The following is a 4,752-nucleotide window of genomic DNA, read 5'->3' as shown; positions in this document are numbered from 1 at the left end:
TGAACCACTGTGTAATATAAATTTCACTAATTATTTATTTAACTCTACTATTCAGATTAATTTATTCTTTTGCTATAAAGAGATAACAAGGTTAATTTGTAAAGATGAATTGAAAGGAAAAGAACGACTTACAGCAGCAGTTATCATCATCCGAACGATTCCACGAAAAGAAAACACTTTCACTTATCCCTTTCTTATCCCGATACAACTGAATACAATAAATCCTGTATAATAGAACAATTGGAATAAAGGATTCCAATTCCTCCCGGAGCTTATCTGAAAAGGGTTCCACTTCAATAGTGAAGTGGAAACCTTTTCTTATTTTTTTTGTTGGGCGCCAATTGTTAGAGATTCTTGAGGTTGGGAACCTCTATTGTCCCCAACCGGGCTTTGTCCTGGGCCTCAGGGTCGTTTTTAATGCTCCAAGAGGAAATTGGGGAGATGGGCGGAAAAACTTCCCTTTAAAAAAACAACTAAACGTAGTCCTACGTCAAAATTTAACATTTGGAGTGGACAAAAACGAGGAGATGGAGGAAAAACAGGGCTTAGCTTGCAATAATTCTAAGAGTTCATAAATTCACTTAGTTACCATATTTAATTTCCTATTTTAACGAACATATTGTACAAAGGAAGTGGAAAGGAGGAAAGATTGGAATTTGTACTTTACCACTTTATGTCTTGGCTGGCTTCTTCCCTTTCGATTGGCGTGGCAGGAGTCTCCGCTATCCGCCGTAGATTGGGTATGCGATCCGAACGGGGCCAGTCTTCAGTTGGTAGGTCGTCGAATTCCCCTTGTCGGCCAATAAACCCACTGAAACAACGGGGCTCCTTCTCGAACGTTCACACTCGCCTACTCATGGTCCGGAGTGATGTAACAGCGCACCGAAGGCTTGGACTTCACGGCACTTGACGGATCCTGGTTTCGCCAAATGGACCGGACGGAATTTGGTGTCACACCACTGATTTCCCGCGATACCGTAGTGCCTTAATCCACCGCACTTCACCGAAACACCGAACTTAATCGTTCACTAATTATTGGAAGAAAAAAATCGGGAGTGAAAATCGCGAACTACTGAATCGTTCGAATTCGTTCACCTAATAGAGACCGTTTGTCTGTTGACAAACGGTTTTATTTCATCGCTGCTGTCGAATCGCTACCAACGTCGTGACAGTTCTCACTGGTAGCGGTGGTGTGTAGTAGTAGCATGGGAATAGGGATGGGAGTAGAATGGGAATAGGGATGGGGATGTTCATGGTGGAGTGCATTCGGTATTTATTTGTATAATTCATTTTTTTTAAATTTCATTTTATTTCAGGAATAGGCATTTCAATTTTAAATTCATATTATTTTTAAGCAGCCGTGATTTTAATAAAAATGATAATAGTAATAAGGGTAGTAATAAGAAAAATAATAATAATAATATGTAGAATAATGAAAGGAATAATAATAAGAATAATAATAATAATGATAATAATAATAAACAAAAAAACTATTTACAGGGAATATTTACAAAAAAACAAATGTAACCATTTTGAGAGGTTACATTCTGAAGGAAGCTCTTGAGGAATTCCTATAAGAATTCATGAAGTTATTTCTTGAAGAATTCCTAAATGAATTTCTAATGGAATCTTAGGAAGGGGAACTACCTGAGGAAATTCTGGAGAAATATCTGAAATAATCCTTGAAGAAATTGAAAATGTATGCAATAACTCTTGGAAAAGTTACCTGAGAAAGCCTTGGAAAAATTGCTAAAGAAATCTCAGTAAAAATTTTACTGGAGGAATCACTGGAGCCCGGGCAAATCACTAGATGCATACCTCTAGAAATATCCCTGCAATAATCCTTGGAGGAATCCCTGAAGGAACTCCTGACAAAATTCTTTAACGAATTACTGATGGTATTGCTGTAGCCTTATTGAAACCGGTCTAGAAAATCTGGTAGCGAACTCAAGTTCTTCCTGGAGGAATCTCTGGAAAAACTGATAATGGAATTTTTGGAGAAATTGCTGTATGGAGATTATCTTGGAGGATTTTTTGGATTAAGGAATCATCCGGCCAAATCTAATTGTGCACTTGTAAGTCGGAATGAAAACCCATGAAATTTGAACCGTCGTATCATACAAGCGTATGAAAGGCTGTAAATGGTATGAGCAAGTTTCTTCTGAAACAGGTTTCAGGTATCTTTGTACCCTGGTGCCAAAACTAAAAATACTCACAAAAAATTCCGGGGTTCCATTCAAGGGTATTTTAAATTAAAAAAATGATGTGTCACTTTTTTTGGAGCGCCGCTCTTAGAGGTCGCTGAAAGCTCCTTCTAGCACGAAAATGTTCATTTTCAGAAGTTAGGAAAAGTCAAAAAATTTCAGATTGTGCCAATTGTCCAAAAATAACCCCAAGTTACAAGAAAGGTTAAAATGTTCAGAATTTCACCTGTGGGCCACTGAAACCGGGGACGCAGGACAAGACGAAAAAATGTTTTAAGGACATTAAAAAAAAACATGTTTTATTATCAAACATTTCTGGGGTCTCGGTGGCAATTCAATTTTTTTACCGAGATATCGATGAACGTATCTGAGATTCAGTAAACATTTGCCGAAATCTTGGTAAAAGTTTTACAAACAATTACCAAGAAATTTGCTGTTGGATTCTCGATAATCCGTTGACCGGGTATAATTTCCGAATCTAAGTGTGTACGTCTGTTTATCTCTGGGTCCACTTTCACTCCGCGAGCATCTTTCATTCTGCGTGAGAGAATAATCATTCATGTATAAGAGCGCCCTTATCACACACCATGACAACAAAAAACAAAGCAGGCGCCGTTGCTGCAAATCGAGTGTCCATAATCGTGGTTCGCACGAGACAATCGCAAGCGCGGCGTTCTTCACTTTCGCTTTATCGTGGCTTACTTGATTGCGTTTACGTTCATCGAAAACATATGCCAAAGCACACGCTTAAAATCGGTTACGCAGTGCATGTGATGTTGTCGAGAATTCTTTGTTATTTCTACGTATTTTTGCGTTTCGGTAGATCTGAGAATGATCAAATCGCAAAGGACAAAATAATTTCTGACAACTGCGTGAAATTTACACATGCACTACGTAACTGATTATAAGCTTGTATGTATCGATTCATTCCCTTAGCTATGCGACTTACAACAGCTGCATTGTGTTCAAATAGTGGATTAGATTGCAGCATGAATAAGTGATAAGGTTGCGCCATGCGTCCAGCTGATATCTTATCGATACCTTACCTAGTTTCACGCTTTCGATGCTTCCTTTCATGCGCTTTCCATACTCATCTATTGTGTTGTCCCTCAATTTGAAGACCCATAACCAAAAACGGAAAACATCTTTCGTGCGGCCGGTCAGCGACCTTTCGCCTTTTCTTAAGCCGAACAAAAAACCAGTCCATTTAGATTGTTTCTCTCCAGTCGGGTGTGTCCGGGAACACGAAGAGTAGGCCACGGCCAGCTCTTAACTTGAGCCACCTTAAGTTGAGATTCACTGGAAAACGCCACCGCTGCCCGCCATGATGGCCGTCGCCGCCTGCTGCATCTGGAAGTCAGCTTTTAAGCAAATTGTTCCTCCCATCACCCAGCGACCATTGGCGTAGGAACAGGGGACCTCTCCCCAGAATGCTTTAATAATTATGAATATTAAATGGAAAACATTTCCGATTTGCAAAGAATTTGTATATTAAATAAATTTTATTTAAGTAGAGTCATAATCATATTAGGAAGTGAAGAATTATTTAAGTAACGAAGCATACTTTAATTTGTCATACTTTTTGCTGTCACACATTTACCCGGAACGGAATGCTGTTTTCCAGAATACAATTTACCGTCAAACGTATAATTGGAATATACTACACTCTACTTCTACTTCTACTGTATTCATTACCTAACAAAAACATTTACCGAAAAACCAAATCTTCCGTTTTATTGCAATTCTTATTTTCTTCCAATGAAGAACTAATGCCCAGAATTGCAGGAAATTAAGAAGGAAACGCTTGTGTATAACTTTGTTAGCAGTCTTTTGGAGCAGATTGTGACGAGTGAGCAAGATGCATGGAGTATGTGAAAAATGGTTTCCAGAGGCTAGGTTATGATACATATGAAACCTGGAAATTGCGTGCTCGACAAGTTTTGAAGGACTGTGGAGACAAGTAGACGATATCTTGTCGGAAGTGAAGGAAAAATCGCCGGAATGTGAAACGAAGAATGACCTGGCTTTGCACATCATCAGGATTCTAATAGAAGACGTACAGCCGAGGTTGATACAGGAAGCTGTGATCGCTAAAAATGCATGGTATATTCTACGGAACTATTACATCAACCCAAGGAGGAAAGAATAACTCGCAATAACTTTTGCATACCATATTTTGGTATCATACCATAATTAGGTATTGTTCAGTTGTCAATACCTCATTTTGGTATTATAATAGTATTTGAAAAAAAAAAATGTTTAAAACAATTAAAAATACTTCATTTTGCTATTCGATAGGTATTGAGGACTGCTAGAGGTATTGAACTATTATTGAAAAATATCACTTTTATATCAAAATCCATCACGTATTATTTAAGTATTACAATACCTGATCTAATTATCAGCTTGGTATTTGTAGAATATGCAGAAGGTATTATCTGAGGTATTTTACCTCTTATGCAGGGCTCATTTATACCTCATTCAGGTTGTAAGTTTTGGAAATTTGTTGGTATGGAATACCTCAATTTGGTACTCAGTAGTTATTTTC

The 4,752-nt window shown here is 38.0% G+C and overlaps 1 long non-coding RNA gene across 1 annotated transcript; it reads right to left on the bottom strand.

Annotated features, from left to right (window-relative positions):
* Positions 1-576: 576 nt before the first annotated feature.
* LOC110674603 lies at positions 577-1,138 on the bottom strand. Its single transcript, XR_002499031.1, has 2 exons — positions 1,096-1,138; positions 577-1,028 (listed from the first exon to the last, which is right to left on the bottom strand). It is a non-coding gene; the product is annotated as an uncharacterized LOC110674603 (long non-coding RNA).
* Positions 1,139-4,752: the final 3,614 nt, after the last annotated feature.

This window comes from Aedes aegypti, chromosome 1 (assembly GCF_002204515.2).
Source record: "Aedes aegypti strain LVP_AGWG chromosome 1, AaegL5.0 Primary Assembly, whole genome shotgun sequence".
Lineage (NCBI taxonomy): Eukaryota > Metazoa > Arthropoda > Insecta > Diptera > Culicidae > Aedes > Aedes aegypti.
The sequence above is the reverse complement of the archived record's forward strand: the minus strand, read 5'-3'. Positions and strand labels throughout refer to the sequence as shown.